This window comes from Cryptomeria japonica, chromosome 1, assembly GCF_030272615.1.
Source record: "Cryptomeria japonica chromosome 1, Sugi_1.0, whole genome shotgun sequence".
Classification (NCBI taxonomy): domain Eukaryota; kingdom Viridiplantae; phylum Streptophyta; class Pinopsida; order Cupressales; family Cupressaceae; genus Cryptomeria; species Cryptomeria japonica.
The window spans coordinates 350597246-350621649 of NC_081405.1; positions in this window are offsets into that span (position 1 = coordinate 350597246).

Here is a 24404-nt window from a genome sequence, read left to right on the forward strand (position 1 = left end):
ATACTTAACAAGTTTGTTAACCACTATGCATGCAATCCAAAATGATATTAGTGCATCCACAATAAGTAAAACATCCACCATAACACAAGTATTTATACATGGAAAAGCCAAATGGGAAAAACCATGGTGAGATGAGACTCACAAGTTAAATATTTGCAGTAATAGGTAACTGACTGGTTAAGGTCTACAAACATGCTCTGCTAGGAGCGAATCCTATTAAAGATCCCAAAACTTTATTAGGAGCTATACCCTGTTAGAGGTAGTACCCTATTAGGAGTAACCTCTATAAAGGATTTCTGAATCCAAACTAATGGATCACCTAGTTAGAGGATTTGTGCAATGAAGCTTGTTAGAGCTTACCCGGTTAGGGTTTTTTACTATTGTAATGATAAGAAAACAACAAGTGGTGTGATATAGAAGTAGCACAACTTGCTTGAAAAGATCCTCTTTTGTGCACTCACAACTACATTACCAACATACTCTGTGACTTAACTCTTCTATATTTGCATCAAATAATCTCATATTATATCTCATCATACACACAAAATAGTTCATCATAATGTCATTATATAGACATTTAGATTTCATGTCGGCCTTAAGAATTATATCACAATTTCCTAGGTGCAATGTATATGGACAGTCAAACATAACTCATCACAAAATAGCACCAAAATTTGTCGGTTAGGATAACTCATCACAACTAGTGATAACTCATCACACAATCAATGAATACCAGTTGGAACACCGATACCGACTAGACTTAACCTATGTCAACATATAAAATGATTGTCCTCCATTTCTTCTTTGATAATCTTTGTTGGATCTTCAAGTTGGTGTCAGGACATTCTTGTATATACCAGTTGATGACATGTACCGATTTGACACCATCACAAGCAAAAATTATAATACCAGTAGCAATATAATACAAATAACTTTGAAGTAACACCGGTAGACAAACATATGTGTGTGTACATGTTCCATCAATGACAACATATAAAGTCATTTATTACAGTCATCATCAAGCCAACAAAGTTGTGCTGAAAAAATTAGGTTATACACAACCTCCTAGTTAAGTTAATCATTCTATTCCTTTGACAACTTCCATGACTAGTATTCCTACCTTCACATCAAACATCATGGCTACTTCTACACAAAATGCCACACCGACAAATGTTAGTCATGGGAGCAATACCTCTTCTTTTATTTCTCCTACCATGAGTGTTCCCCTTGTTACCCAATCACATTCACCACCTATAAATATTATTCAAGGGGGAAACTCATTTAATTACCATTCCTTCATTCTATTGTAACCTAAAAATTTCATACACAAAATAGTGCCTAATGCCCTTGGCTTGTTAGTCATCACCAAGATTTTGTATTTGAAATCACAAAAGATTGAAGCTACAAAAGTTTTGTTTCACCTATATAGAGTCCACACACCACCTTAATTATGATGAATAATGATGAACAACAGATACCCCAACTAGTATTGAGAGGGGAGGGTGAATCAATACAGGAAAAAACTCACTCAACAACTTATCTAGCTAAAGCAATACCAACTGGTTGTCACCATTACTGAACGTAACCATGGCAATACCGGTTAAACACAGTAAGACATTAGATACCATAAACTGATATTTTTGAACACTTCAAATACGATCTATAGTTGATATCAACTTCACCCATAAACATATGCATGTGGTATACTAGTAATACCATAACCTATTAACTCTGTATGCATAACCTTTCAACCAAATACTTCATAAACATCACATGAAAAATGCATAACACATAACACACATATTTTTCACGTGGAAACCCAAATGGGAAAAACCACGATGGGGATGAATACCCACAAGCTTGTTTTTGAACTCTTTTGAAGCTCGCCCTATTAGGAGCCTAGTTTGGTTAAACACTTTACAATAAGGTTCTGTTAGGAACCGATCCTGTTAGAGATCACCCAGTTAAGGGATGGCTATATACCCTGTTAAAGGTTGAAACCCTATTAGAGGTTACCTCGCTAGAGGATTTGAATAACTCAATGAGCTTGAGTCACCTGGTTACAAGTTTTACAATAAGCCTGTTAAAGCTACCTGGTAAAGGGATTTTCCAATTGTTGAAATTATTAGAAGACAACAGGTAAAACTTCTGATCTGATAACAACACTACATGCCAAGGCATATCCTTTTCATTTCCTCTACTTTGCAATCACACTCTATAGTTTTTCTCTTACTGGTCTGACAAGTATCTCATCACTGGGATACACACAACATTTGCCAACTTTACAATAAAAAACATCATCGACCTTATAGACAACAGTCAGGTCAGTAGCATAAACCCTAAACCCTAAGCATCTTAGGTTTACAACATAGGCGGTCCATTCCTGATCATCCAAACACATTGCATAGAGTATTTAAATTTCAAATAGATCACAAGATAATCTGCATCGTTCATTTATCACCACACATGGGAATCAGTAACCCATCATGCTTTCTTCTTATACCACTAAGAAGAATGATCATTCCCGAGGTAGACTTCAAATGTCATCAATCTTCTCATACCTCAATCCTTCACATGCACAAGGCTGACATGGCACCTCGATCTCATTCACATCTCTTAGCTATCTCATCATAGAGTATCACCAGTTGCATCACACAAGCTGGATCACCAAACTGATAACCATAGAGCTAAGACTACCAACCGGTAGTCACACTTAGTGAAACCCTGACACCAGTTCACTACATCTCTTCATGCCTCTTCATACTAGTTCACCAACTTCTTTCAATCTATATACTGGCTCACTTACACTTATTGACATCAATGACAACATACATTATCATCATATCAACATGTCGATTCATCATATGCCAATGATATCCAACAATCTCCCCCTTTGGCATTGATGGAAATACTCAGTGTAGCATTGCAACTATAGACATCATAGATCAATGTATCTTTAACATCAAATAATTTCTCCTCCATACATCAGATATCTTCTCCCCCATACATCACATATCTTCTCCCCCTTTGACAAAAATGCCAAAGTGGAGGCACAAGCTTCCAAAATCTACTATGTTGCTCCCCCTAAGGAGTAGCATCCTTCAACACATTAATCTTGAAGAATTTGTCACTATAGTACTTGACTGATGCAAAGCACAAAACTTTAATTGATTTCATGAAGGGGCAGAACCCCTAATTCACCTCTCAAATAGGTAAATGTATTCTTCGGTAAGGGCTTAGTGAATATGTCTGCTAGCTTCTCCTTATTGGAAACATGTTGTAGTACAACCTCCTTATTCTGAACTTTCTCTCTCAAGAAGTGATATCTAAGCTCAATGTGCTTAGTTCTAGCATGCAATACCAGATTCTTGGAAATATTTATTGCACTTGTGTTATCACAAAATATATTCACCGGTTGAGATACAGGTACTTTGAAACCTTCCAATACATTCTTCATCCAAATTGCTTGAGTGCAGTTCATAAATGCTACCACATATTCTGCTTTAGTTGTAGATTGGAAAATACAACTTTGCTTCTTACTTGTCCATGATACTAATCTTCCTCCGAGAAAGAACGCTCCACTGGTTGTGCTTTTCCGGTCGTCCACATTGCCTGCCCAATCGGCATTGGTATATACCTTCAGATTATAGTCACCATTATATGGATACAACAATCCATAATCAATTGTTCCTTTCAGATATCTAAGAATCCTTTTGACAGCTACCAAGTGGGATTTTCTTAGATATTTCTAAAAATGAGCTACTATGCCTACTGCATGAGCAATATGTAGTCTGCTGTGCACCACATAGTGTAGTTTATCGATCATTGACCGGTACTCCTTTTCATTCACTAGTGTTGAATCATCTTCCTAAGCCAGTTTACAACCAGTCACCATCGGTGTACCAACCGATTTGCTTTCCTTCATGCCAAAAGTCTTCAATACCTCTTTGACATACTTGGACTGGGTAATAAAAATACCCTCTTTCATTTTCTAAATCTGTAAGCCAATGAAGAACTTTATTTATCCTATCAAAGACATCTCAAACTCTTTCTTCATTTCATCTGTAAACACATGACTCATTTTATCATCTCCTCCAAATATTATGTCATACAAAAACACTTCACAGATCAGAATCTAATCACCTTCTGATTTCAAGTAGATGTTGATATCTTCACTTGTTCTCTGAAATCCAATCTTCACAAGATGAGAGTGTAGTCTTTCATACCATGCCCTAGGTGCCTGGGCTTTGTGTAATCTACACACCATGTCACTATCTTCTGATAAGGCAAACCCTTCTGGTTGCTCTATATACACTTCCTCTTCTAGGATTCCATTCAAAAAAGTAGACTTCGCATCCATCTAATAAAACTTAAATCCCTTAAATGCTGCAAATGCAAGTAGCATTCGAACACCTTCTAGTCTAGCCATAGGAGCAAAGGTTTCTCCATAGTCTTCTCCCTCCTCCTGAGTGTATCCCTTGCATACAAGCCTAGCCTTGTTTCTTACAATTGTGCCTTCTTCATTTAGCTTATTCCTGAAGACCCATTTGGTACCTATGACATTTTTATGTTCTAGTCTAGGCACCAAAGACCATGTCACATTCTTTTCTATCTGGTCTAGCTTCTCTTCCATTTCTTTAATCCAGTCTTCATTTGTAAGAGATTCTCTTGAAGTCTTGGGTTCAAATTCAAAAATCATGAAAGAATTCTCCTTTACTTTTCTTCTTGTGAGTATCCTTGCCTCTTTATCTCCTATGATTTGCTTTGGATCATGATGTAGCTTCACATATCTAGGAATGACTCTAGCCTAATCTGCTAGCTTTTCTTCTTCTTCTTCACTACCTGTAGCTTCTATTGGTATAGGAACACTGAGATCTTTACAAGTTTCTTTCTTAATCGGTTCCTAGAAGGCTATACCTAATTCATCTTCCACTTCTTCACTGCATGTTTCCTTAGGTTCTTCAGGGGATTCATCAACCCTGACATTGATACTTTCAAAAAAATTCTGAGTTCTATTGTTGTAGCACTTGAGAGCTTTTCTCTTAGTGGAATATCCCAAAAATATTCCTTCATCACATTTTGCATCAAATTTGCTCAAATGCTCACTTCTCTTGATATAGAACTTACTACCAAACACTTTAAAGTAACTCACAGTGGGAGTTTTCTCGGTCCCATACTTATAAGGGGTTTTATCTTTGCCTTTCTTGATGAGTGCCCGGTTCATAGTATAGACTGCAGTGCTCACCGCTTCTCTCCAAAAAGTGTGAACAACCTTTCCTTGGATCAACATTGTTCTAGCCACTTCAACTACAGTCCTGTTATTTCTTTCTGCTATGCCATTTTGTTGTGGTGTCCTTGGGGTAGAGAACTGCCTCTTGATACCATTATCTTCATAGTACTTATTGAATTCATCAAAAGTGAATTCTCCTCCTTGATTAGTTCTCAAGCATTTTATCTTTTTACCACTTTCTTTCTCTACTAATTCTATGAAGGCTTTGAATTTTCCAAATGCTTCAGACTTGTCTTTCAGGAATGTGACCCACATCATTCTTGAGTAGCCATCAGTAAGAATCATAAAATACCTATCTTGCTGAATACTTATAGTTTTCATAGGGCCACACAAATTAGTATGCACAAGATCAAGTAAATTTTCTGCTGAGAAAGACTTGCCTTTAAAAGTTGAGGAAGACATCTTCCCAAGTTGACATTCTCTGCACAAAGAATTCTTAGGTTTGTTCAGCAAAGGTAATCCTCTTATCACCTTGATCTTACCGGCTTTAACAATGTTGTCAAAGTTCATATGATAGAGTCTCCTATGCCATATCCAATTATCATCAAACTTAGCGATTAGACACCAACTTATCTTAGCATTCAACTGAAATAGGTTACCTCTGGTCTGCTTACCAGTGGCAATAAGCTCACCACTCTTCCCAATTATACTACAAATTCCACCTTTGAATTCCAGAACTAATCATTTGTCATTTAGCTGAGCAACACTCAACAAGTTATCCTTAAGACCTTCTACCCAGTAGACATCATCTGCATTGCTCTTTCCATTTAGTGAGATGGGTCCTTTACCTTTCACCAAGCATGGTGCATCATTTCCAAATTTGACAACACCTCCATCACATTCCTCCAGAGATAGAAACTTTCTCCGATCGCCAATCATGTGGTGAGAACAACCACTATCAATTATCCACTCATTAGAGTTGTCAATGTGAGAGAGAAGAGCTTTCTTGTCAGACACTTCTTCCTTTACTTCTACAAACACTATGTCTTCATTTTCTTCATCATCTGATTCTTCATCAGTGACACCTTCATCTAGAACAACTAGACAATTTCTTTTGTTTCCTCCTTTATACTTTCTGAACCTCTCCGGTTTATCCCTATTGTCATTGTTAGGACAATTAATAGCTATATGTCCTATCTTGTTGTAGGAAATACATTTCAAAGGAAGTTTACCTCTATATTTTCTAGTTCCCTTCAGAAGTCTTTTAGCAAGAAGAGCTTCAAACTCCATTATAATCTCTTCATGATCCATATCTCTGCATTGTCTGGACTCATAACTGGTACTAGTTTCTTTTCCTTTTTTGGATGGTACAGTAGATGATTTAAAGGCTGACTCAGTCTTCGGAACACTGCCATCATAGCTATTCAACTCATATGTAGTTAACTTTGCAATGATAGAATTTAAGGATACCTTGGTTTTATCAATAGACCTTAGTTCCTGGATAGCAGCAACTCTGATTGCACAGATTGGTAACAATGATCTAAGGACTTTACTAACAAAAGTGGTATCATCAATAGTTCCACCAATGCTTTTGATATCACCAATCACAATCTTAATCCTAATGCCATATTGTTGAATGGTTGCACCTTCAACCATTCTCATATCCTCAAATTTACCTCTAAGGCTCTCTTCCTTAGCTTGCTTTACATGCTCATCACCACCATAGATGTTTTCTAGTGCATCCCATACATCCTTAGGTGTGTCCTTCTCTTGTACATCAATAAACTTAATATCTGGTAGGCTGCTAATAGGGGCTTCCATGACTTGCCCACTTTCTTGGATTTCTCTCTTCTGGTCATTAGTCAGAGTGCCAGTGGGAGTCACATAGGCATTCTCAACATAGCTCCAGTGTTGAGAACCCATACTCTTGATGTAAATCTTCATTCTATCCTTCCATATCTTAAAGTTATCTCTATTGAACTTAGGACCTTCCCTCGGGATATTTTACCTCAAGTGGTTAAGCTTCTATCACCGAGGACCTAGAGGCGCTCTGATAGAAATTGATGAATAATGATGAACAATAGATACCCCAACTAGTACTGAGAGGGGGAGGTGAATCAGTACAGGAAAAAACTCACTCAACAACTTATCTAGCTAAATCAATACCAACTAGTTATCACCATTACTGAACTTAACCATGGCAATACCGGTTAAACACAATAAGACATCAGATACCATAAACTAATAAGTCTGAACACTTCAAATATGATCAATACTTGATATCAACTTCACCCATAAACATATGCATGTGGTATACTAGTAATACCATAACCTATTAACTCTGCCTGCATAATCTTTCAACCAAATACTTCATAAACATCACATGAAAAATGCGTAACACATAACACACAAATTTTTCACGTGGAAACCCAAATGGGAAAAACCATGGTGGGGATGAATACCCACAAGCTTGTTTTTGAACTCTTTTGAAGCTCGCCCTATTAGGAGCCTAGTCCGGTTAAAGACTTTACAATAAGGTTCTGTTAGGAACTGATCTTGTTAGAGATCACCTGGTTAAGGGATGGCTATATACCTTGTTAAAGGTTGAAACCTTGTTAGAGGTTACCTCGCTAGAGGATTTGAAGAACTCGATGATCTTGATTCACCTGGTTATAGGTGTGTGCATGTAAAATTTATCTTAATAACAATAATCAATTAGCAACAAAGGGAAATCACGAATCCCTATCTAATCAAAGAATTCTAATAAATAGACAATGAAATAATGCAATATCAAACAAATAGGAATTAAAATAGTTCAAATCAAACTCCCTATTCCAAGATTCCATATAACTTCCATTGCTCTTCTCTTCTTTGTGGTATGATGGCTCTCAGATATTGCGCTGGTAACCTACAAGTGACACAAAGATTCAAAGTTCATGATTATTGAAAATGGAGATTGGATGCTCAATTTATAGATTTTTGGAGAAGATTGATTGAAAGGTGGATCAGATTGATCAAGAGGTGGAACTCGGTTGAGCTCACATGCTGATTGATAGTTGAACTACTAATTGTAGGAGTGAAACAAAATAGATTGAATAGATTAATTGAGTCAACTGATTGAGAAAAAGCCGACTGAAGGAAGAAAAAGAATGATTGGAGGAAACATTAATTGATGACAAAGAAAACTTAATTTAGAAAAAGCTAACTATGAGATGGAAATAGAGATTGGAGAGATAAATGGTTTAATTAATTATTTTAGCATGTGCTTGCACTTAGACTTAGATTTTCAATTTAATCTTTGCATGATGTTTAATTCAAATAATTGAATTTATTTTAATTCAATTTAGCATTTGAATATATTTAGAACTTGACTTTGATTTTCAATTTGGTTTTTGAAATCATGCACATGTAATTGAATTTGGAAGAAATTAGAAGAATATGAAATTAAATGAAAATAGAATTTGAAGAACTAGAAGAATTAATTAGCTTAATTAAATAATTTAAAGAAACTATTTAATTATTTAGAAATGGAACTTAATTAAATAATAAAGATTATTTAATTTAAAGGATAAAATCATAATTAATTAAATAATAAATATTTAATTAATATTTAGAAAAGGTTTAATGATTAGATGATGATAGGATTGAGGTAGAAATTGAGAATTAATTTATTTAAATAATGAAGATTATTTAAATTGGGGAATTAATCATAATTAATTAAATAATAAATATTTAATTAATATTTAGAAAATGGTTAAAATGATTACATGATGATAGAAATAGAAGATAGAATAATTAGTAAGATGACAAGGAAATATGAAATTAGAAGAATAAGATTAATTAACTTAATTAAATAATTAAAGAATTATTTAATCAATTAGAGGAATAATTAGTACATGATCAATGAGACATTTTTAGGTGTCTACAATAGGTTTTACAATAAGCCTATTAAAGCTACCCGGTAAAGGGATTTTCCAACTGTTGAAATGATTAGAAGAGAATAGGTAAAACTTCTGATCTGATAACAACACTACATGCCAATGCAGATCCTTTTCATTTTATCTACTCTGCAATCACACTCTGCAGTTTTCCTCTTACTAGTCTGGCAAGTATCTCATCACTCGGATAGACACAAAATTTGCCAACAACTTTACAATAACAAACATCATCGACCTTATAGACAACAATCAGGTCGGTAGCATAAACCCTAAACCCTAAGCATCTTAGGTTTACATCACAAGCGGTCCATTCTTGACCGTCCAAACACATTGCATAGAGTATTACAATTTCAAATAGATCACAAGACAATTTGTATTGTTCATTCATCACCGCACATGGGAATCAGTATCCCATCATGCTTTCTTCTCATACCACTAAGAAGAATGATCATTCCCGAGGTAGACTTCAAACATAGTCGATCTTCTCATACCTCAATCCTTCACATGCACAAGGTTGATGTGGCACCTCGATCTCATTCACATCTCTTAGCCAACTCATCACAGAGTATCACCAGTTGCATTACACAAGTTGGATCACCAAATTGATAACCATAGAGCTGAGACTACCAACCAGTAGTCACACTTAGTGAAACCCTGACACCGGTTCACTACATCTCTTCATGCCTCTTCATACCAGTTCACCAACTTCTTTCAATCTACATATCAATTCACTTACACTTATTGACATCAATGACAACATACATTATCATCATATCAACATGTCGGTTCATCATATGCCAATGGTATCCAACACATTATACCTTGATCCTATATTAGAAATCCCAAACAGACCCAGTAAAAATCATTGTAATAATCTCTATTGAGCAACATTTCATATACCTATCAGGATAACTAACCTGATCTAATGAATCACAATTGTACACTGATATTTGGATAACATTATTGAATATGAGGTCAAAACTGCATATCAGGATAGATAACAAAGGCAGAGTAGAAATTTTATGTCATACCGATAGAATAAATTGTCCCGACATTATTATCGATATAGCTCAATCGAATGGAAGACCAGGGATGTCTATCGAAGTAACTGTCAAAGGCAGAACACCAAAATTTCTATAATCCTGATAGACTAAATTATTCTGATATATGCATTCCATTGGAATCACATACAAGATCGAGACAAGTCTAAAATGTTACCTAGATAATACAAGTTATCCCGATAAAGGAAAATAAAATAGAACTTATCGATGATTATTATGCAAGCTTATTGCTATAACTAATAAAGTCAGAATAACATGTTAACAGTGTTCTAACAATGGAAGTCACTCCAATGGAAAGTGAATGAAATGATATCAAGAGAGTAATCCTGATCCCAAATTTGTAACTAGAATATCAACATCGGGATAACTTGTGGCAATAAGTGGAATCAGAGGTGAGGTTTACATTGGAGTAACTAATAAAGTCAGAAATGCAGTTTTTAGAGACATGGATGGTTAAAGTAATGTCGATAGGCATTATCCTAAATGTGTTTGACACAGTTAACCCAAAAATAAGAATCAAACTAGTGATGGCTCATCAGTGTAACCTCTGCCAAAGTGACATAAATAAAAAATAGTTATAGCATACATCAAAACGTTACTATATTTATCTGCAGTGACAACTATGGAAGTGGCACCAAGTTTAGAGGCATCAAAAAAAGTGAATTATGCCAATAGCACATGACAACATAGCAATTCAAATTTCAAAATGACCGCCATATTGATTAATAGGTTGGGACATTTATTGTTGCACAAACGAAATTATTTGTGGATACATTCTAGTTAATTTTAGACCAGAGCACATTGTTCGACAGACATTGAGGGTGAAATAGGAGTAGGCAAAGAAGAAGTGACATGAACAAGTAATTAATAATATAAGATTTCCATAATCAATAATAATAAGTTGTAGGTTTTCTAGAATTAGATCGCATTTTCTTTTTTGCATCAACATTTCAGATCACACTCTATGATCCATCATTAGGATAATAGAGAGAGCTAGGAATAAGTAAGTTTTTTAAAATAGCCTTTCTATAATCTCCTAAATGAATTCATTTTTGCATATATAATGGAGAGTTCAAGCACTACTAGAAAGAGACAGAACGGGGAAACAAGTAAAATTAAGGGCAAGAAATAGAAAATAGAGGATACAACTATGGAAATAGAGCAAACTAAAGTAGAAGAAAGGAAGTTAAGTCAGGACTTGTTAGACCAATTGCCCAACTTCACCCCTAAACTTAAGAAGTCTTCACAATGGAAATTGGAGGACAATTATAACAATGTGGGGGACATTTACACTGCCATTAAAGGCCATGAACTCTTTATGTTTTATCACCATAGGAGAAATATTCTTGAGCCAATATGCAATCCATGGAGGTTAAACCTAGGGAAACTTGTTTTGAATCTGTATGTCAATATAGACATATTGAAATTGTTAGCACAACACTATGACCCGAAAAAGGGCAATTTTCAATGGAGAGAGGGAGCCCTATTTTTTATGTATCAAGAGAGGCAATTTCAGAGGTGTTTAATCTAACCGGTATCTATGATCACCCAATTCTTCTTGAAGACATGGCCAAAGACTATCATAGGTTAGACACCACCTACACATGATGGAGACTACCACTCCACATGCTAAAACTTAATATGCCACTGGAGGCAAGTGAAGGACTTGCATTCCATGTAGACCTGTTTAAGACTTATTTCAATGTCTAAAGGTGAGGGAATTTGATTATGATACATTTGTAGCAAGGAAAATTGATTTAAGCCTTAATGCTATTAAGAAGGATCCAACCCAATTCCACTTTCCACATTACTCTTTGTTGATGCATATGATATTGTTATATGGCCAAGAGCTAGACATCTAGCTTGAGGAGATGAGGATTAAATAGTTTGATAGTGATGACCAACCTTTGCCAATTCAATTATGGACTTCACTATGGGATTGCAAATTTGTTAGGTCAAATTATATTTATTTTGAAGAATACTTTGTGAAGAGCTTGTACAGATTTTATGGTGACACATGCAATTATGCATTCACAAATGAGGTCAAAATACTGCTTAGGCCTACAGACTTTGGAGGGCCTGAGGTAGTCAAACATAATTGGGGTGATTGGTATTGTTTTTCAGATGTAATAATGATTAGAGTTTATGGTTTTGAGGAGTCCCCACTGCTGTTACCCAAAACTATACCAAATAGGAATTTCCAGTCACATACATTTGGGCTCACACAACCAAAGAGGCTTTCATGCCAGGGACTATATGCATTGGTGAATTCACCAACACTAGAAAAGAAGGACATGAGATTATATGAGATAAATTAGCTCATTACAACTTGAAATTAGGTACACCGAGAAAGGGGTTTGACCCCAAAGGCTATATTAACTCTGCAAGGAGAAAAAAAATCTTGGTGAATATGTACATTTTCCACTTGTGAGGGATGATCTCATAAGAAACTTGGATGAGAAGGAGGCTGAAATGGCCATTGACAATCATAATAGAGAGATGGAACAGAAAATGAGAAAGGCACAAAGGATTGATGTAGTGTCTTCAAGAAATGAAGAATCATCAAGTGAAGATGAATCCTCATTTGAGAAACTCTCTAAGGTGATGATTGAAGAGTCAGTGTCTCCCATTAGGGATCAAGAGGAAGAAGTGTTGATTGAAGAAGATTCAAGACAACTAGCCTATAGGGATTTTGTCTTTGATGATAGTTTTGTGAGGTCTCCATAATTAAATTATTTTCTATATAAGATGAAAGGTAAAGTAGTCAGAGAGAGTGCTAGATAAGTAAATGCCATCAATGGAGATCAGCTACTGGTTACCCTAAAAGGAGAAGTTGAAAAGGAGATAAGCCAAATGGCCCCTGAAAGAGGGAGGAAGCTACTTAAGGATACAAGCGTGCTCATATTTCCCAGATGGGATCTAAATTCAGCTTTAGTATTTGATAATTTCCTTCATGATATTGATGCCAAACACAAGTTGTCTCCAGAATGTGTAACCCAGGTATATATGGGTTATTTATATAATTCTGATGAACACTCCATGCTGATTTGGTCTCTCTATCCCCTACATAAGAAACCAATGATAATTGATACTTAGAAGGCATTTGGACATATCATGACATTGAAAGTTGGTGAGATAGATCTTGTAGTTACAGATGAATTGGGTGTATATGTTTCGAAGCTAAACAAAGCTCATATTTAATTACTGCTAAAAGAAAAGGAATATTATAAGATGGAAAACATCATATTGGTCAAGAAAATTGATCATTTAAAAGAGTTATTGAAGAAAAAGGAACCACAAGAACTGTTGACACAAGGTGAAAGATCACAGCCTAAGACTAAAGTTAGAAAATTCAAAGAAGAAAACCTCCAACTCCAGGCCCAATAGAAAAATATAAAGATTGATACATTATCCATATTTTTTTAAAATAGATTTACTAACTAGATGGTGTGGATGGATAAGTATTGGGAGATGTATTCCAAGAATCAGTAGGTCATCATGGAACATGAAAGGTTAGAAAAATGGCTTCAAGATAATCTTGAGGAGATCCAAGGCAAATATGATCCTGATGCTATGAAAAACTATGAAGAGCGGATCAAATCCAATGAGGAGTATTTGAAAATGCTAGAGTCTAAAAGTGTTGAATTCATAAGAAATGGAGAAAATGCTATCCCATCCATGTTCAATGAGGATGGAGATCAAAAGGAAAAGTTAGACTGGATTCAAGAGTGTCAATTGGTATTTGGAATTGCTATGAAAGAAGCCAAGGCCGGAAATACTAACACAGTGGTGGATTGCATAGAGGACATGGTACTAATGGAGGTCGAGGTGAGGGATACAGTGCATGATTGTGACACTCACTTTAGTGAGGAGCACCTAGAGCACATGAAAAAAGAACACACATCTCTTGATTAGTTGATAGTTAGTTTCATTTTAAGTTAATCTTTTGTTAATTTATAAAAGACTTTTTTAAAGGGCATGACCCTATGCTATGTTACAAATATTTGATGTAATCATTTAAAAAAGGGGGATCGTCAATGGTTTTGATTTTCAAGCAATTGTAAAAGACTTATTTTAAAAGCAATATTGAAACCAGTTCTCTTATTTGCAAATTGTTTTGTGGATTCTTTCATTTCCAAATCAGTTCTCTATTATAATTATCTATGGTTGATAATTACTACTCTAAGTCACTGTGTGAAGAAATTATGTGTTGTTACATAGTTGGAGCATCAAGATACATCTGAGAATCATTTTTCCTATTGTGTCTTGTCTTATTGGTCTTTCACAAGGAAAGTTAAATTGAATTAGACTAACTATGAAGAATATCATACAATCATATAGCATTGGAGGTTGGGTAGTTGACAAATCCATCCAAGGGAACGTTTAAAAATTGTCTTTCAGAGTTATATGTAGGGTTTTCAAGTGAATGACTCTATTTCCTAATGAATAAGGCACTGGTCATCTAAAACATTAATTCAAAAACAAATAATCAATCTCATTTTATTTTAAGTTACAGTAGGAGATATAAGTATAACTTAGGAGCAAGAATAGTTGGATGATTAGATCAGAAGTAAAATAGGAATTAGATAGAGGCAATTGTTGAAGAAAATAATCAAGAGAGTAAGGGAAATCAAAAAATTGAAGTCAGTAAGATAGTTCATCCCAAATATATATGCCACTTTGAGGTAAACATTAGGAGTAGAAGATACAGTGTGCTTTCTGCTATAAAAGCACGAATTTGGAGAAACTAGTTGGCGAGTAGGTACACCCACCTAGGTTCTGCAGAGCCTGAATTGAGGGAGTTAGAAACCTTTAAAGGTGCACTCTATTAGTTGGCTAGATCAATTTGAGGATTTTATCATTGAGTAGGGAATACTTATAGAATTTTCCAATCTATTGATTTAAGAACCAACACATTCCTCCCATGATTCTTCCATGTGCTACCCAATCTTCTCCATTACCCACATCATAGTGTTCCACCTCCTTATTCTCAATCTCTTCCTTCATTCAACAATATTACTCCACCCTCTCACTCCAACATGTCTAATTTCAATCCTTCTACTGAAGCTACAATCAATAGTCTAGCCCAAACAATATCTTCCTTACAACAATAAATAGCTTCTATGAATCAATCCAAGTAAAATGTGCCCACATTTGATGTAGTGAGCCCATTATCCTATGACATTGTTAGAGTCATACCTCCTAAACATGTAGACATCCCTCAATTGGAAATTTATAATAGAAAAGGTGATCCCTTAACTCATGTTAAAATATTCCAAACTTTGTGTAGTGACTTTTCTCATGATCAAAGGTTGTTAGCAAAATTGTTTACTAGAACATTAAGGGATAGAGATTTGCAATGGTATTGTTCTTTGCCTCCTCATTTTATTACATCTTTTCAACAACTGACTAATGATTTTATTCAACAATTTCACAATACCATTGGTCCTAAATTTACTTTGACTAATTTAATGCATTGTGATTTTATCGATAGATATAAGCATTTGTATTCTCGGATTTATTTTCCTATGCTTCATCAAGGCATTCAAAATATTTTCATTGATAATTTACAAAAAAAATTAGGGATAAACTTCTTTTAACTGAGTTTACTTCCTTACCGCAGTACTTCACAAATATCAATTGACTATGAGTCAATTGGAACAATCATCTCCTTCCATGGCCCCGAGTGATAAGGGTGATAGTGCTCAAAAACAATTTGCAAAGTTGAAACCAAACAAAGGATTTCTAAAATTCAATGACAACATCAACAATAGTCAACTCGTAGGTGCTACAGGTGTGCCTCCTTTGTCTAAATTCTTTAAAAGAGAAAAATAGTTTACTCCTTTGATTGAATCTTTGCATACCATTATGTCTCGGTTAATACAAAATAATGTGTTAAAAATTCCCCAAATCAAACCTATTGATCCATCTAAGACAACTTCACCTTACTCTGATGTTAAATCTTTTTGTCAATATCATTGCTAGCGTAGTCATGATACTTAAAAATGTTTTTCATTCAGAAGTAAGATTCAAGAATTGATTGATAACAATACTATTTATGTGGCAGGTGTGAATGATAAAGGAAACAAATTCGTAGCTCCTCCTAATCACAACCTTGAAATTTTTACTAATCCTTTACCATCCCATTCCACTAATGTGATTGAAACTGATCATCTTGCTTTCTCTCTAAATGATGTTGGCCTTGAATCTAATAATGTGGTGAACCTTGTAGATCAACAAGAACCTCCTAAGGATTTTTGCATACAATTTGATCCTACTGAGACCATTAAGGCACCTGATGGCCCATTTTACATAAGTGAAAAAGTCAATGGTATACCCTCTAGAGGAGTCCTTATTGATCCTTCTTGCATAGTTAATGTGATAACTAAATAATTTCTTTATACTTTGCAATTGCATCAAGTGATATATGATGATACTGATGTGATAGTTAAAGTTTTTGATGGCTTCTCTTGTCCTACTATTCGTTCTATAACACTTCCTATTGATGTTGGCACTAAATTCTTAGATGTTAAATTTTCTATCATTCCTACACCTAATCAATTTCATGTGAAGTTGGAAAATCCTTGGCTCTCTTCCATGAAAGTGATCACTTCTACTATTCACAAGTGTTTAAAATTTCCTCATAATGATAAAATCATAACTATTAATCATAGCCTATTTCAACCTACACTAAGGTGTGGAGATGTTTGTCTTGATTATTTTTGGCCTAAACAATTCGAGCCTCTTCAACCTAGAAGAAATGCTCTTTTTAGATCATATCAAAACTAGAAAAATGAAATGATTTTATCCTTAGGAAACCTAGAAGTCCAACACTTAGAATTCCTCTTGATGATCATATACCCCTTCCTGAGGATAAGATTGTTCTTCCTTTAAGGAAATAAATAATCTTCTTCCCAAAGAAGCACCTATTCCTTCTCCTAAAGAGAAGAGTATCCTTCCACCCAAGAAAAGAGATATTCCTCTTCCTAAAGAAGAATCCATTCCTTCTCCTATGGATGAGTTTCCTCTTCCTCCCAAAGGTAGAAAAACTCTTCCTCCTAAAAAATAAACTATCCCTCCTCATGATGGACCCGATCTCCTTCCTACACCTCCCATTCCTCCTTTGCAAGGTGCAGTTCCTCCTCCTTCATCTTATAGAGAGAAATGACCAGCCTCTCCTATTATCCAACCCAAAAGACCTCAACTCACTCATCCTTCCCTAAAAGAAGAAATGGATTTTATACCTAATGAACCTAACCCTCTTCAACCTTCAGCCAAGACTAGACAAAACCATTGTGCGAGAGAACATTGACATAAACTTAATGCTAGAGCTTGTGAAGTTTCTTCCCAAACCATTTCTTCTCCCAAAAGACCAATTGTTGACATGATTCCATTTTCTCCTAAACAGGATGTTCAAACTAATTCTCCAAGATGCAAAATGCTTAAGACAAATGATGGTTCAAGTTCTATTCCTATTAGAGCTCCCATTCTTATTAATCTTGATGAAGAAATAGGTGAAAATGTTCTTAATGATTGAAATGTTGATCCTAATATTTCTAATGATGAATATGAATATGTTGATGTTGAAAATGACTTATCTGTAAAATTTTCAAAAGCACTAACCCCAACTCCTAGTAACGAACAAAGTGACTTATCATTAGAGAATGGTCCTTGTTTGGAGCTTGTGATAGCTCCATCTATCATGCTCATTGTGGATCCTCTTATGTGCTGTCCATCTTCCCAAAATAATGATCACCAAGATTGGGGGGACGATGACATGCTTGATTAGCTTCATTAGCACTATAGACTCTCTCCCTCTCCTCTTGTTTTTTTGTGAGATTCTTCTATTTGTTATCCCTAGTGTTGTCATCCACTTGAGGATGGTGCAAAGCATTGAGATCTCTTTTGGTCTCTCGAATGTTGACTCAAAAGATACATGTGTTCTCTTCTTCAATTGTGGTTTCTTCTCTTTGGGGGATGGGGCTGATTCTATGCATATATATACATGATATACATGAGTTATCATAAAAAGAATACTCACTCCAAAGTTAGGTGAAACCACCTCATGTTTTGTGCTTTGTATTCATTATCCTTTGATGTGTCCTCTCTTGGGGGCTAAATTATTGTGATAACGTTCTTGTCTTCTTTGGGTGTATCCTACCTTAAAGTAATTGCTCTTGATAAGGTGTACGCAATTGCTTTAATGTGGGGGCATACACTCTGTTCATGATTCTCTCTTTTGATACTTAAAATTACTTAGCCAACTTTGTCTTTGCTTTGTAATTTTTGTTTCTTCTTTTCATGACTCATAGTAAAATAACCTTACTAGTTGTAGTCATGGTGATCTCTCTCTCATGATCTTCCCTTTTACCTTATCATTGAAGTCCTAAGATCCTAAAGTCCACTGGGGGCTTGGTGAATCTTGCCTCCTTGATGTGGTGAAAGTATTTCAATTTTAATTCCTTGTACTTTACTAATAGTGTTTGCATAAGTTCATACTCTCGCAAAAGTGGGGGATAAATATAACATCCTAAAATTGCACCCCTTGCAATTTTTTACGGCATTTGGGTCTTCACATAGTGTTTGTGCCCCTCGGCCTTATCAAAGACATGAATATGCTTATATAAGTCAAAACCTACATTTTTCTCAAACCTACACCATCCTACCCTAAAATAGGGTAGGACCAGGGTGTGGCACCCTAGGACCCCCTATTTGGAACCTATTTGGGGTCCCTCCCTTTTTCTCATCTCAAATAAGTGCAGGAAAATCCCCCTATGTCCACCTAAGTTGGAAAATCAGTCAATTAAACCCACTGGAGAGTAAATAAGAGGGATTTCCCCTCTCATTTGATAGAAGAGGAATTCATACATGACATTCAATTAAGCATCTGAGCTTTCAAGAGATCAAGCATTCAAGAGTAATTAAGCATTTCTGGTCTTCCTTCAAGCTTTGGAGTAACAATAGAGACAAGATTTCAAGCATTGAAGAGGAGATCAACATTCTACTTCATGAAACCCTAATTCCATGTGGAGGCAAACAAAAATTCACAAGAAGGTATAAGAATTTCAATTATATTCAATTCAACATCCCCTCAAAGAAGAGGATTTCTACTTTCAATCATTTCATTTAGATTATTTCAACCACTTGGTTAATTCCAAAACTAAGGTTTGATCTAAAGACAAACCCCTATTCCCAACACATTTCCCTTTCATTTTGTGTGCACGAAATAGATGTGCAACTGTAGAATTAATATTTATTTGTAGAGATGGAAAAACACTTTTCGACGTACGAAAAGTTCAGAGGACCAATAGGAGGGCGCCCTTATCTGGACACATTCCCTGCAATTTTTGTCAGATTTCATAGAGTAGCTCTGAATCATCTCAAACTTCTTAGATCTAGGTGCATGACCGAATCTCAAATCTATAGCTCATTTTTTTTCACATACTTTGTCTTCATTTCTAGCATTTAATCCTAATTCAATCAATCAACTTACAAAAGAGGGTTAATTGCATTCCAATCTACTTAGTATTCAATCTTTGCATTCTTTGGGATTGGATCTAGTAGATTCATCCCCCTCTTTTCAATTGCAAGTTTCCCCAAGGGAAAATTGAACCTTAGTTAAGTTCCCACCTTTCTTCCATGTGGATAATTGGCTAAGGTTCCCAATTTTTTACTTTATAGTTAATAAGAGTCCCATTTGACTAGTGCATGCCTTTAAATCACTATCTTTTCTCTCTAAATATCAAAAGATGTGTGCACATTCTCTCTGTATTACTTACTATCAACTATCATTGATATTTATTTGTGCATGATGGTATGCTTTTGTTATATCCTAGAGCCTTTTCAATTAATGGAGTTGTCCTGGATGCTCCAACCATGATCTTTTAGATGACTATCTAAGACCATTAAAGGACTACATTTTGTCCTCTATTTCAATGTCATGTCTGCTCATTCTCTCTGATCCTTTACCTTGTCACATGTTTTGTCATAAGGGTTTTTCTTGAAGCCTTTAAATTAAAAATCTCACAAAAATAAAAATAGCAAAATCTTTTTCTATCATGGCTATTATAGTTTAAAGACTTTGTATTTGTTATCAAATCTTATTGTACCAATATCTTTTTTCAAAAGAAGGATAAAGAAACTCTCTTAATCTATTCTAATGACCTTTTTGATGAATACTAAGAGGGGGGGGTGAATTAGTATACCAAAAATCTCTATACTTGAACACTTAAACAGTTTGAAGATAAACTGGTAAAACAGTTTGACAGATAGACTGGTTATCACACATGCAAACCAAAATGCAAACAAAGCAATCACCCACAAAAGAAATACAACCATAACAAAAGATATTTGATGTGGAAACCCAACTAGGAAAAACCATGGTGAGATGGAACTCACAAGTCACTATCTGCAGAATAGAAACCAGACCGGTTAAGGTCTTACAATGTTCTTCACAAGAACAAATCCTGTTAGGAATCTCAATCTCTGTTAGGAGATAAGTTCGATTAAAGACTACCTTGTTAGAGGATTTTAGATTCACAGAGGTGAACCACCTTGTTAGAGGATTTTACAAAGGCTTTGAGGCCTACCTAGTTAAGGGCTACAGACTTGTCAAAGATGTGAGTAATCAACAAGTGTTTGATCTATCTTATAGCACAGATTGCTTGATTAGATCCAGTATTGTTCACTGCTAATGCATTCTAGCATTAATTCAGTCTCCTCTATCTCCTTCTATTTACACCTTGATCTTCTTAGATAAGATCGCTCTTACAACAACTCCACAATCACCTTAAACCCTAGCAACAACTTCACCAACTACAACTTATTCAACAACTAAAAAAACCTAGACATGATGTCCTTTAAAAGGAATCAAATTTCATGTCAGTCCAATAGGATTTCATTACAATTTCCTAGGTTCAATGAATCTAGACATACTTAGTAACATGACACAAAAAGCACCATCATTGTGTTGGCACCATCAATCAAATGGTGGATTGGTAACTCATCACAAAATGTCGGTTGGTAACTCATCACAGAGTATTACTGGTTCATACAAAATACCGGTTGCCAGTTTGTCAAAACTAAAGACTGGTAAGAATGTGCTATGCCGCTTTGCTTCCTTGTACCAGTTGAGATCTACAAACCGCTTGGGGTCGTCATGCTGCTTCAGACTGGGAAACACATTCTGCAAAATCATTAGTCTAAAGACTAGAATATAACATGCTGGTTGGAACAAATACTGGTTGAGCTAGAGCTCATACATATAAAGGGGTTCTTAGTACAAGTGTGTGTCCATCAATGACAATCACAACATAAACATCAAAAATGCCAACAATCTCCCCCTTTGGCATTGATGGAAACACTTAGGAAAATAAAATTTTGACATCTAAGTGTTTTACAACAAAACTTGCCAATAACAAAATTGCTCCCCCTAAGCATATACACTATCCCTTAATCAACACAATGACTAGAAATTTTGCATACAGAGCATAATCATCAGAGCATATCACATATCAAAACATATATCAAAATTAAACTCCCCTTGTATCAGAAGATCAAAATTTTCAACACCAAAAACAGATACTTCTCCCCCTTTGCCAACAATGACAAAGTGTCGTTGAACAACCCTGTTTCCATATATATAAAAAGTTTATGACAATAATGAATAATACTTGTCAAAAACCAATTTATAGTCCTGCAAAAATTGTTTCATGGACAGCGACCAGGACTCAAGTAGGGAGGTTGCCACTTCTTTCTTTGTTTGCATCTGGTATACCTGTTCCTCCATGGCATCAATTGTGCTTAGTTCCTATGTGATTGTCAAGGCATCCAGGTTCAGATAACACTTTTGAAGAATTTGCAGACATGGAAGTAAAACCAGTTGGAGCTCCTACAAATCTTTAGATCATGTTTTGATCTCTTTCTCTATCTTGACTGACTGGTTATGGAACCGGTGAACGGTTTGCCCATATGTTGCAAAGGAATCATAAGGTGTCTTAAATGTGCCCAAGTAGGACTGTAAGTCTGTTTGCAACTGTTGCTTCTTGGCTAGCACATCATCATAGAATAGATGAGGTTGATAGATTTTGCTCAGTAGCAAGTTTCCCTCATCCAAGGCATTCCTTATGTCCTTTTGATCTTTCAGTAGTTTAGTCCTAAGCTCATTCATCCTTTTCACCAGAGCAATGTTAAGAGCCTTTTGGTGCTCTTTCTTGACATTGGCCTTAGCTGCTTCTTCCAGGCTCTACACCTGATCATCCACTATAGTACACAGTAGTTTGAGCCATGCTAGTGATGATTCAATGTTAGGAAGATTGGTACCAGGGATTAAACCGATAAGGGTGTCTACAGCCACCTGAATTATGTCCTATTCCTTTTTCCTGCGAATGATCTCAAGGCGCTCTTGAGCAACCTTGATGCTTTGCATAAGCTCTGACTCACTTGCAGATTGGAGATCAATAGGACTAGAGAGATCAACCGGTGAGGGTTGACTTCCGGTTGCCTTCAAAGTCTCCACCTGAGAGGTTTTTGCCACTTCTCTTTCCTTGGCTTCTTCAGCTTTCTTCTTTTCCACTTCTCTTCTCTTCTCTTCTTCCTTATCTTCCTCTGCCTTTTTCTTCTCCTCTACTCTCCTCTTCTGCTCTTCCTTTTCTTCTTCTTCCTTCTTCTTCTTCTCTTCCTCTTCCTTCTTCTTCTTCTCTTCCTCTTCCTTCTTCTTCTTGTCTTCCTCTTCTTTCTTCTTCTTTTCTTCCTCTTCCTTCTTCTTCTCTTCCTTTGCATCCCTCTTTTTTGTCTCTGCCTGTTCTTCAGCCACTTCCTGTGTGTCCTTGGCTTGCCCACTGCCCTATTCAGCTTGCTGCCCCTATTCTATTCCCTCAGAAGGTATGTCCTGAGTGACATCTTCTATGTCTAGGGAATCGACATCAATTGTGTCAACTGGTTCGACAACTGGGTTTCCTTCTTCATCAAAAACTTCATCCGGTTTGGATAAAATCGGTTCTTCTTCTGCTTGAAGGTTGGTCATGCAAACTTTGTGAGCTTGAATGGTATGATGCATGGGTTGATGAGTGTCTTTTTCAACATCATCAATTCTTCCCTCTAATAGCCAGAGTCTTCTTCTCCTTGTGAAGAAGAGTCCTTTATTTTGATCCATTACATCAAATAATTCTGAATTTGAGAGGTTGGGAAAGTACTATGCAAAAAATTTCTCCCTAATCTCCTATTCTTTTTCAATGGAAATGTGCCATTTGTTATCTAATGCATTATATAATGAATTCGGTGCCTGAGATTTAATATTTGAAGGGGACTGGTCATTTTTACACAAATAAACAATAACTTCCTATAATACTTCCTCTTTCTCCTCATCATTAAACTCATCATAGTAATCTATTAAATCATGAAGTAATTTTCTCCTAACATTCTTTACTATCCTTTGACAATGTGTCAAAGGTTTATATGAGGAGATATCAATATTTACCAGTGCAGATGTTGCTAGTTCATTCTTCTTCATCTTCTTTGTCTATCTGGCCTTCTTTGGCTTTTGATCAGACTCAGTCTCTTTAGAGTCAGGCTCATTTGTCTTCATCTTCCTTTTTCTTTCAAAGACTTTTTCCGGTGCCACTTCCGGTTTCTTCTTTGTAGGTGACCGCTTGGTCACTCTTGGAGATGCTGTAGTAGCTGAAGCCGATGCTGCAGGCACTGCTTTGGCTTTCTTGGTTACCAGTTCTTTTCCCTTCTTAACTGATGGCTCTTCAGCCAGTGCAATCCTCTCCAAGTAGGTTTCGGTCCTTTTAGCCTTTGGATCAAGAGGCGAGGCAATAAGGGTTGAGGCATACCCTTCCAGCATATCATACATAACTTCATAGCCCATTGGCTCTACTTCCTCCATTCTTGGCTCAACAGCCTCCATTAAGCATTTGTCCACCTGAATGGTGAAACATATGTCATCTTCATATTTCTTTACTATATCACCTAAGATCCTTATCCTCTGGCTCATCTTCCTTCTAAACTCATCAAAATATTTGTTCAGTACATTAGGGTAATTGGTTCCAATAGCTTGTATTCTTTCCTTGATTTGTTTGGTTACCGGTTGGTCAGGAGACCATTGGACATCTCCTACTCCAGGAAAGTGGCCTTGGAAATAGAAGAACAACCCTATCAGTAGTTACCCAAACT